Consider the following 11,597-nt stretch of genomic DNA (forward strand, 5'->3'; position numbering starts at 1 on the left):
TGTCAAGTTAGCTTGTGGGAGAATAGGAAAACAAAACTGAAGGAAGGATTTGGGAATTGGCACAAAGATGTCACCAAAACTGAAGAAGTATTCTTCATAGGAGAAAGTACAGAGATTAAGCTTCTGATGATGGCTAAGGATAAAAGTATCAAAAATATTTCTATTTAGCAGATGGGGGAGGAAAAAGAGTCATCTAAAAAGACAAAATTCTGGCAGCTGGTATATCCTTCACTTGCCTGTGAGCCGTGAGCCCTCCACGTTTTGCTCACTTGAGTTCCACCCTGTTCACCAGCGTCACCATGGCCCAAGCTGGCATTGCACGACTGGTCCGGCTGTCATGGGCCAGAACTTAATTTTGAGCATGGATGACCATGATTTCATGGCCTGTGCTTTTAATAGTCCAGTCTCCAAGTTGATGATTCCTTGGGCAATGAGGTAAAGGGAACCAAAGATGTTGGTGTTCAGTCCTTGAAGGAGATGGTCTCCAAGCTGAAAAGGCCTTGGGTGGATCATCTTTCTTGTGAAGGCTGGTCAAGCTATTGATGAGTTCATAAACAAACTAATACCATTGTTGCACACTGGTGACATCATCATCGATGGAGGAAATTCTGAATATAGGGATGCCACAAAACGATGTAGAGACCACAAGCCCAAGGGAATTTTATCTGTGGAGAACAAAGTTAGTGGTGGAGGGAAAGGATCCCCAGGATGGCCTATAACTCACGCCAGGAGGGAACAAAAAAGCTGGCTCCATATGAAGACAGTCTTCCAAGGCATCACTGCAAAAGAAAGATCTGAAGAACTTTGCTCTGACTGGGTGGGAAAGGAGGGGGCAGGACACTTTGTAAAGATGGTGTCCAATGGGATAGAGTGTGGGGATATGCAGCTGATCTCTGGGGCTTACCACTTGATGGTTACCATGTGCTAGGCATGGAGCAAAACAAGATGGCACAGGATTTTGAGGACTGGGATAAGACAGAGCTCGACTCATTCTTGATTGAAATCAAAACAAGATGGCACAGGCCTTTGAGGAATGGAATAAGACAGAGCTCAATTCTTTCTTGATTGAAATCACAGCCAATATTCTAAGATACTGATGGCAAATGCCTGCTGTCAAAGATCAGGGACAGCACAGGACCAAAGGGCACCAGGAAGTAGACCACCGTCTCCACCCTGGAAGATGGCATTCCCGTCACCCTTGTTGGAAAAGCTGTCTTTGCTCAGAGCTTATCATCTCTGAAGGATAAAAGAATTCAAGCTAGCAAAAAGCTGAAAGGTCCCCAAAAGATCTAGTTTGATGGTAATAATATATCATTCCTGGAAGACATTCAGTATGACCTCTATGCTTCAAGACCATTTATTATGCTCAAGGCTTTAGGCTGCTAAGACAGGTAGCCACTGAATTTGGCTGGACCCTCAATTACGGTGGTATTGCCCTGATGTGGAGGAGGGAGGCTGCATCATCAAAGTGTATTTCTAGGAAAGATAAAGGATGCATTTCATCAACACCCAGAAGTTGACAGCCTACTATTAGACAACCTCTTTAGGTTGGCTGCTGAAAACTGCCAGGACTGCTGGTGGCAGGTGGTCAGCACTGGAGTCCAAGCTATCATTCCTATGCCCTGTTTCACCACTGCTGTCTCCTCCTGTGGTGGGTACAGACACAAAATGCTCCCAGCCAACCTCATCCAGACTCAGTGGGATTACTTTGGGGCTCACACCTATGAATGCTTAGAAAAACTGGGACAGTTTACCCACATCAATTGGACAGGCCATGGTGGCAGTGTGTCACGCTCTTCACATAATGCCTAATCATGCTGTTTCTGTTACCCTTCACAATTCCATAGACCAGGACGTTTCATGTATCACCCAACCACAAAACACCACTTAATGGTCCTTTGTTCTATTTTCTGCTCAGATCTTTTAAAATAAAGGGATTTAAGAGACTCCCAGAAAAGTCACATAGAGTTTATTTATAAAGTAGCTCTGTGAGAACCATCATGCCCTCTGCCCTTGTCTCCTGGGACTGACCAGGAGCTGATAATGTGCAGGAGAGTGAGAACCAACCCCTTGAAGCAGTCTTTCCAAGTGCTCCCTGTGGACTAGTAAGACCCCTTTCTGATAAAAAGAAAGACTATTGTTACAATTTGACCAAACTAGAATCTTTCTATCATACAGCTGAATTCCCTTTTTCCTTTGCTCAATATGAGTTACATTTTATTTAAAAAATTCTGAAAGGGTGTCAAGAATGTTTCATGGCAGAGATACACATTTCAAGGAAACAGCTAGTCAGTTGTATCACGGATGTATTTAAAAACCAGGGGAAAATGAAGGCAGATGACATTATGGTGAACATACTGGAAAAGAATTAAAGCAGCTTGTGATAAGTTGAAGGTAAATTCGAAGGATGATCACTTGGTGACAGTCCTCTAGGGACTGTGCCAGTGACACCTTATATTTCATCTCCAGCTCAGCCCGAACAGATGGCACAAATGAGAATCTTTTCATATGAAGATTTCATCTGGGTTTATAACCTAGTCAGTTATATTTCTTTATTTGCCTCCAGAAGGGCTAGAAGCAAACCCCATCTGCATTCCCAGGGGAGGCAGGATAAAGCTCATTAACAAGATGCTTGAGATGGCCCTGCTTGCAGTTTTACAAAGAAACGTTATGAATTAGCAGTGTAATATGTTACGTGATACAATCTCTCACCACCACAGACCCCGGATTTAGTGCTTTATGGTATAGTTATATTTTAAATAAGATCATTGCTGTCAGAGTTGTCAGATTTTAGCACCTTAAAATAAGATATTAAGAGTAAAGTGGATAAAATGATTTTTGCATCAAATATTAAAAGATGGTTTCCTGTAAGAAATATAAATATGGCAGTATCTTAATTTTCAAATTTAGCAAATCTGAAACCAAACCTTCCCACGTAATAAATCTCTCTATATGATACAAAAGTGCTCTCTAGTCTATCCCAGGCATTTTAAATAAAGTGTAAAATTAATACATTTAATTTCTGTAAAATATTTCATGTTTCCTTCTTGATGTGTGGCACTTGTCTAGATTTTATGTATATATTCTGAATTTTACTACAGCTATTTCAAATACTTTATCATATTTTGTTATACCGTATGATGCATTAGAATTTGATGAAGAAAAAAGGCTACAGTTTGATTAATTACAGGCCAGAGGTTTTAATTATGTCTTTCAGTTAATCAAATTAATTTCCTCTGCTATAACAGAAGTAATCCTTTTAGAGACTTTTTTTTTTTTTTTTTTTTGAGATGGAGTCTCGCTCTATCACCCCGCTGGAGTGCAGTGGTGCGATCTCGGCTTTACAAAAACAAAAAGACTTTATAATCCTAGGCTTACATTTACGCCATTGTTTACTAATTAAAGCTTTGAAATACTTAATGCAAATAGTGGCCATGGTTTATTTTATTATTTTATTTTTTTGAGACAGGTCTCACCCTGTCTCCCAGGCCGGAGTGCAGTGGCACAATCTCCGTTCACTACAACCTCCGCCTCCCAGGTTCAAGCGATTCTTCCTGCCTCTGCCTCCCTAGTAGCTGGGACTACAGGTGCCTGCCACCGTGCTGGGCTAACTTTTGTATTTTTAGTAGAGATGAATTTTCACCATGTTGGTTGGGCTGGTCTTGAACTCCTTACCCTAGGTGATCTGCCTGCCCTGGCCTACCAAAGGGCTGGAATTACAGGTGTGAGCCACTATGCCTGGTCCTTTTAAAGACATAATTTTTATGCATAGGCAATAATCCTACATTTTATAGAGTTATGTCTAACTATAACTAGCAGAACATCACATTGAACTAACCCCAGTATTCTTAAAATGACTAAAGGTCAGTAAGCAAGGCAAGCCCAGGAAAGTGGCTGGGCTCCAAGAATAATCTAGAATGATTCAGGTTTTGTCCATGCTGCATTCTGCGCTTCCATTTTCCATTTCATTGTTTGGTTTCTTTTCTCTCTGAGGACTAACTTTCTCTGCTCTCAGTCAACACACAAAACATGGAGAACAGTAGCTCCCTGATTCTCTGTGTTAGAATTCAGTCATTCAGAAAGAAACTAAACGTACTCTTTCTGTTTCAATTTTAAAATTCCTAGGCAAAAAACTGGCCATTTTCATCAGTTGTCCATTCTTAGATGAGTCAATGAGTGGGTACACAGAGGAGAATAGGGTTTAACTCAGCCTTCCAACAGGAGACAGGTGCCATGGAGACACGCAGGGCACGATGGCTGCCCTGGATCTGCGGCCATTGTGATGAGGGTGTGATGTGAACCTACACATCAACATACCAGAGACTATCCTGCAGAGTGATAACTTAATTCAGTCTGTTTAATTAAAACAAATCAATTTTAAAAAATCGATTTGCTTGGAAGAAAACTACAACCTTAACTATTACTTGAGTGTGTTTAAACAATTTTGTTTTTAAAATTTTTGTTATTTTGGTGATGCATAAACACACTGTGGTTATTTTTATTTGCCTATTGGGAATTCTGATGAAAAATTAGGTGAGCAAAGGGACATATTTTTTAAAAAATAAGATAGCTGGTCTTATTCAGTCACTGAGTGATAAGGAGGGAAGTTGAAGGCTTAGAATTCTTGGTTGTTGTAGGACACTTGAGTCGCTGACTTTACCCTTTCATGTTTGCTTTCCTGCCCTGCAGAAACAAGAAAGTTAAATCCTCCTTATATCCCTGGGGTCCCCAGGTGGTCCTGTTACTTGGTTCTGATGAATGGGATATAAGTGAAAGACTATTGGTGCTTCCCCTTCTGTTCTTTTTCCTGACTAAAATCCTGGAGGGATACCTCAGGTGCATCAGCCACCCCTAAGGATGGCAGAGAAGGAAGGAAAAGAAGAGAAAATGAGAAAATATGGATTGTCTGTGCTTGGAGTCCTCTTATATGAGCCAGACATACTCCTTAATTCATATAAGCTACTCTGTGGGGTTTTTGTGAAACTCATAGCTGAGCACACACTGGATATAGCTATCCCAGCATCAGGAAAGTGGCAAGTATTACTGAACCTTGGTACCTTAAGGTAGCCAATTTCTACTACAAATCTTTCTGCTCTTGTGATGGTTAATTTTAGGTGTCAACTTGATTGGGGTATAAGATGCCCAGATATTTGGTCCAACATTATTCTGGGTGTGTCTGTGAAGGTGTTTCTGGATGAGATTAATATTTGAATCAACGGACTGAATGAAGCAGATTGCTTTCTCTAATGTGGGTGGGCCTCATCCAATCAGTTAAAGACCTGAGTAGAACAAAAAGACCGAATAAGAAGGAACATATCCTGCCTGACTGCATGAGCTGAGACATTGGTCTTTTCCTGATTTTGAACTTGCAGTGAAAAATAGACCCCTGAGTCTTAATACTGCCTGCTTTAAGACTGGAACTTACACTACTGGCTCTCCTGATTCTCAGACCTTTGGACTCAGGCTGGAACTACACTATCAACTCTCCTGGGTCCCCAGCTTACAGGGGATCGTGTGCTGGGGGCTGAGATGGAAGACTTCTCAGCTTCCATAATCATGTCAGCCAAATCCTCATAGTAAATGTCTCTCTAATTTTTTTTTTTTTTTCTCTAGAGGACCTTGACTATTTGGGAGATGTATGGTCGGTTGAATAATAGCCCTCCCAAAGATATCCACATCCAAATCCCCAGAACCTGTACCTATGTTACATACATGGTTAAAGAGACCCTGTAGATGTGATTAAGTATTTTGAGATAGGAAGATTATCCTGAATTATCTGGGTATTCACAAGGGTTCTTAGAGAGGTAGGTCAGAGACTGGAAAGAAGACATGGAGCTGGAAGCAGAGTTCAGAGAGGAAAGAAGACGCTACCCTGCTGACTTGGAAGACAGAAGAGGCCTTGAGCCAAGGAGTGGAGGTAGCCTCTAAAAACTGAAATAGGCAAGAAAATGGATTCTTACCACCTCCTAGGCAGCCCTGTGGAACCATTTTTTACTTTTGACCTCCATAATTATAAAATATTAAACTTGTGTGTTATACTACTAAACGTGTTGTTATTTGCTATAGCAGCAGTAGAAAACTAACAAAGAGGATCTGATTAACAGTATAAACGCAACTGGACTCCGGCAAGTGTTCCCACAGAATCACACAACCTCTAGTCACCCCTCAAATCCATTCAGGACACAGTGGGGTCAGCATGCGGCCATGCCCTTTCAGCAGATTAAAAGTTTCCTTTTTGATCTAATAAAAATAGCAATGTAGACTTAAAGGCAAATTTGGTTTCTTGTATCCAAAACTGAATTTTGAACTCAGCTACCAAGAGGAGTTTGTGACTAGGCTGTATCGACTGAGTAGAGATTTCATACATGTGACATTTGATATAGGACTCTCTGGATGCATGAGTAATTTTTGCAGATCAGGTATTACCTCATTACACGATGTGTAGAAAGCAACAATGTAACTATAAAGCAACTATTTTCAGTGCACTCTGCCAGGTTATTTCTCTGCCAAATCATTACACCCTGGGAAACAGCACATGGCATTATCAAAACAAGTTTGCTCTCACTAGCAGTCAGTTCAGATAATTGCATCCTTATTATTGAAAGTTCCCTCAGGAATTTTGCGTCCTGAATTCTGTTCTGCTCTGGAACTGCAGTTTATTAATGCTTCTGTCCCGAGCCAGTTTTTATTAAGCTGTACTTCTTTTCTCTTTAGTGACACATAGCTCATTTATTCTAGCAGGTTATAGTTATTGTAGAAATCCAGCTGTTGAAATAATCTGAGACCCCTTCCTATTTGTCATTTTAAGAAATCTCCTGTCAATTTACAAGTTCAGCAGCTGATGAGTATAAAATGTACCTGCTTCCACAAAAAGAAAATGAAAAGCAGAACAGGAAGAAGAAAATAAAGGAAATACTAAGTAGTATCTCAGTTGGCATCTTTTAGAAAACAAAACTAGTATTTGGAGACATTCATACACTGACATGATGTTTATGGCAATAATACTAGGTGATAAATTTAACATCTTAAATACAAATTATTTTTTACCTCTTTTCATTCTGAAATTAAACTGCCTTGTAATTGGTACGGTATGATATGATGGACAAGTTTCTGGAAGATTCGTAATTTTTCATCCCCTTTCTAATAAGATTCTCCTAACTGGCTATAATCATTCTTTATTTTATGCACAAAGTAAAATAAATTTGTTTGTTTGTTACTTATGTGTTTTCACTGACAAGCAATAATGCATCATTAACTGCATCTCTTGTTAGTTATCATTATCAGTTTGCAGTGATAACTTTGTCTCAGCAACACAGGTTCTCCCTCATTATAAGTAAGAATAAAACAGCCACTTTGTTCATTCAACAATCTGATAAATATTCATTGAGTGCCTTCTTCGTGAAAGGCATTATACAAGACAATGCATAGAATACGAAACTGTCTAAGATAGGCTCTATTTTCTGGCAATTTATTGAGGTAACATACATTTTGACTCTCAGGGACTCTTCATTGCATTTCCTTTTCTCCCCCCTTCCCCTTCACAACGTTTGGGAGAGAGGATATGATAACAGAGAGTCTGAATGGAGGTGGGCCAGGTGTAGTGGCTCACACCTGTAATCACAGCCCTTTGGGAGACTGAGGTGGGTGGATCGCTTGAGCCCAGGAGTTCAACACCAGCCTGGGCAGCATGGCAAAACCTTGTCTTTACTGAAAATATAAAAATTAGCTAGATGTGGTACTGTGTGCCTGTAGTCCCAGCAACTTGGGAGGCTAAGGTGGCAGAATCACTTGAGCCCAGGAGGTCAAGGCTGCAGTCAGCCTTGATCATGTCACTGCACTCCTGAATGATAGAGACCCTGTCTCAAAAAAACAAAAACAAAAAAGCCTGAAGGAAAAGTGATTAGTTAATAAGCCTGGTCTAGTCATGAAGTTATTATAGGGACAAATAAGACAACAGGAGTAAAGAGAAAAATAAAGTCATAGGAGACATTTAAGAAGAAAGACTCAAAAGGACTCAGCAACTGATTGGCTGTATAGGTAAATATGTGGATACATTTTAAAAATCAGTGTTTCCTCTAATTTCTTTAAAATACACCTGACTGTTTAAAGCAAAAATTAAGACATAGTCTTATGGAATTTAGTATAGATAGATAGATACAGATATATGTAATACATATGAAAACCATAGCATAAAAAACTGAGTAAGGTGATGATAAATGAAATATCCCCATTGCTATAAAAATTGTTACATTAATGTGAATTGGCATATTTATTTTAACTATGCTATGGAAAGTTAACGATATATATTTTAATTCTTATAGCAACTACTAAAATTTAATGCAAGGAGACATAGCTAAAAAGCAATGGATGAATTAAAAGGTAATTCTAAAAATTATTTAAATAAGTTAAAAGAGAAAAGAAACAAAGGAAAGAAAAATATAGAGAGATTGATATACAGAAAACAAATAATAATATTGCAGACCTAATCCAACCCTATCAATTACGTTAAATATTAAAAGTTCATACATTCCAGTTGTATGGATAGTGTACTCAAGCACTCCAATCCTTTTAACTCTACTTAAAAGGCAGAAACTTTTAGAATTACTTAAAAACAAAACAAAGCTCAACTATTTTCTGTCCATATGAGATGCATTTTAAATATGATGATGTAGAAAGGTTGAAATTAAATGGAAACAGAGATGGCATGCAAACAGAAAGGCTGAAGTGGCTATTTAATATCAAGTAAAGTTGACTTAAGACAGGAAGTGTTATCAGAGATAAATAAGGCAGTTTGATCTGATAAAAGTGTCAATCCATCAGGAAGATATAAAAATCATAAATGTATATGCATCTAATAAGACAACAAAATACATGAAACAAAGATTGACAAAATTAAAAGAAGAAATAACTCCAAGAACATAGTTGAAGACTTCACATCCCACTCTCAGCAATAACATAACTAAACAGACAATCAGTAAACACATAAGATAATTGAACAACATTATTAATCATCTTATTCTAATTGCCATTTACAGAACAGCACATCCAGAATCAGCTGAATACACATTCATTTCAAGTACACATGGTATGTTCATAAAGGAACTATATTCTGGGCCATAAAATAAGGCTAGTTTATTTCAAGAGGATTGAAATAACATGGAGGATGTTCTCTGACCACAAAGGAAAATGAATTAGAAAACAATAACGTGTCTGGCAAACTCCCTAAAATATGAAAATTAACACAATGCTAAATAAGCTAGAGGACAAAGAAGAACTTGTAATAAGAACTGGAATATACTTTGAATTGAATAACAACAACTAAAAATCACAACATATCAAAATTTGCAGAATGTAACTAAAACAGTACTTACAGGGAAATGTATGGCTTTAAATAATTCTGTCACAATGAAAGAAAGCTCTAAGATCAATGACTGAAGACCTCCCTTGAGAGATTATAAAAAGAGAAAGCACAAGAAAAGTATACAGAAGGAAGAAAATAATAAGGTTAAGATAAGAAATCAATGAAAGAGAAAAATGATAGAAAAACACAGCCAAAAGTTGTTTCTTTGAAAAGATAAAAAAGATTTATAAGCCCTAGCTATACTAATTTAAGAAAAAACAGGTAAGGAATGTCACTAGTGCGAACATCAGTGGTTATTACTAAGATAGAATAGACATTAATAAGATAATGAGGGAACGTTATTAACAATTTTATGCTAACAAATTGACCAATTCAGATGAAATGAACATTTTTTTTAACAAGAAAAATACAAAAAATGCCACAAGATAAAAATCTGAAGTGTCCTATATCTATTAAGGAAAACTAAAATCATTATCAAACTCTTTCTTCAGAGACTGTTCCAGGCCCACATGGTTTCATTGATGAATTCTAACAAATATTTAAGAAAAAAAATGACATTCTTAAATACACTATTTCAGAAAAGAGAGAGCAAGGAAGAATTTCAATTCATTTTATGATACCTGCATAATCTTAGTCCATAAACTGATAAAGACACTTTATTTTTAAATTATGCATTGTACTGAGGAAGGAGACCCTTAATCCTCTTCAGCCCTCTGCATTGCATCTCAAAAGGAGAAGCTAGAAGTCAGCCAGAAGGGGGACCAGTTGGCGCCACCAGCCAGGGTGAAAATAAGACCCCTACCGATTACCACAATCTCTCCTACAGATGGCAGGCATGGTATGGACGAATCTTTCCGGAAGGCATTGTTTTTATCTAAACAAGATCAAATTCTACCTAAGCCACACATCCCATGCCTACTCCACGAACTATAAATCCAAGACCCTTTCACATATAATTTCTAGAGCTGTAAACCCAAGACCCTTTCACATATAATTTCTAGAGCTGTAAACCCAAGACCCTTTCACATATAATTTCTAGAGCTGTAAACCCAAGACCCTTTCACGTGTAATTTCTAGAGTTGTAAGCCTATATAAGGGCAGCACTTCTCTTTGTTAGATGAGCTTTGCTATTAGGCAGCTATGTCGCCTTGCTTCTAGCCGAAATAAATCACCACTTCCTTCCTAGTTCGGTGTCCAAGAGGTCTGTTTCTTGCAACTCCTCCTGCTTCAGTATCTCTTTTTCTTTTTTTGAGATGGAATCTTGCTCTGTTACTTGGGAGGCTGGAATGCAATGGCGTGATCTTGGCTCACTGCAACCTCTGCCTCCTGGGTTCAAGCAATTCTTTTGCCTCAGCCTCCCAAGTAACTGGGATGACAGGGGTGTGCCACCACGCCTAGCTAATTTTTCTTTTTTTAGTACAGACGGGGTTTCACCATGTTGGCCAGGCTGGTCTTGAACTCCTGACCTCAGGTGAGCTGCTCTCCACGGCCTCCCAAAGTGCTGGGATTACAGGCATGAGCCACTGTGCCCAGCCTATGCATCATACCTCTAATAAAGATGGCCTTAATTTCCTTAACTAAAATATTAGCAAACCAAATACATCAACATGTATGTAAAGAACAATTGCAAGGAGGATTTATCCAAGAAATGTAAGATTGTTGTAACATTCCAAAATCAAGGTAATTCTTCATATTTTCAAAAATCAATAAAAACCATATGATTCTTTCATTAGAAGCAGAAAAATATTGATAAAACTCATCATTCATCCATGTCAAAACACTCAGCAAACTAAAACTAGAAGAAAGCTGGGCATAGTGATGCATACCTGTAGTCCTAGTGATGCATACCTGTACTTGGAGGCTGAGGTGGGAAGATCACTTAAGCCCAGGAGTTTGAGTTCAACCTTGGTGACATATCAAGACCTTCATCTAAAATGAATGAAAGAATGAATAATAATTTTTACAATTCTCCTTCTGAGCTCATCTAAAAAAAAAACTGGAAGGAAACTTCAATTTGTTAAAGAGCATCTATAAAATCTTACGGGTAGTATTGTACTTAATGAAAAATATTGATTACATACCCCTAAGACTGGAATTAAGCCAATAAGACCACTTTCATCTCTTTTACTCACAGGTGTTTTGGAGGCCCTTAACAATGTAATAAAAGGCAAGACAATTAAATTTTTAAAAATACAGATTTAAAAAATGTAAAACTTTTTCTACTCTTAGGTGATGA

The 11,597-nt window shown here is 38.2% G+C and overlaps 1 pseudogene; it reads left to right on the plus strand.

Moving 5' to 3' along the window:
- Positions 1-299: 299 nt before the first annotated feature.
- Positions 300-1,885, plus strand: LOC116556977 (annotated as a pseudogene).
- The last annotated feature ends 9,712 nt before the right edge of the window (positions 1,886-11,597 follow it).

This window comes from Sapajus apella, unplaced genomic scaffold (assembly GCF_009761245.1).
Source record: "Sapajus apella isolate SASKATOON/1434 unplaced genomic scaffold, GSC_monkey_1.0 scaffold2, whole genome shotgun sequence".
Lineage (NCBI taxonomy): Eukaryota > Metazoa > Chordata > Mammalia > Primates > Cebidae > Sapajus > Sapajus apella.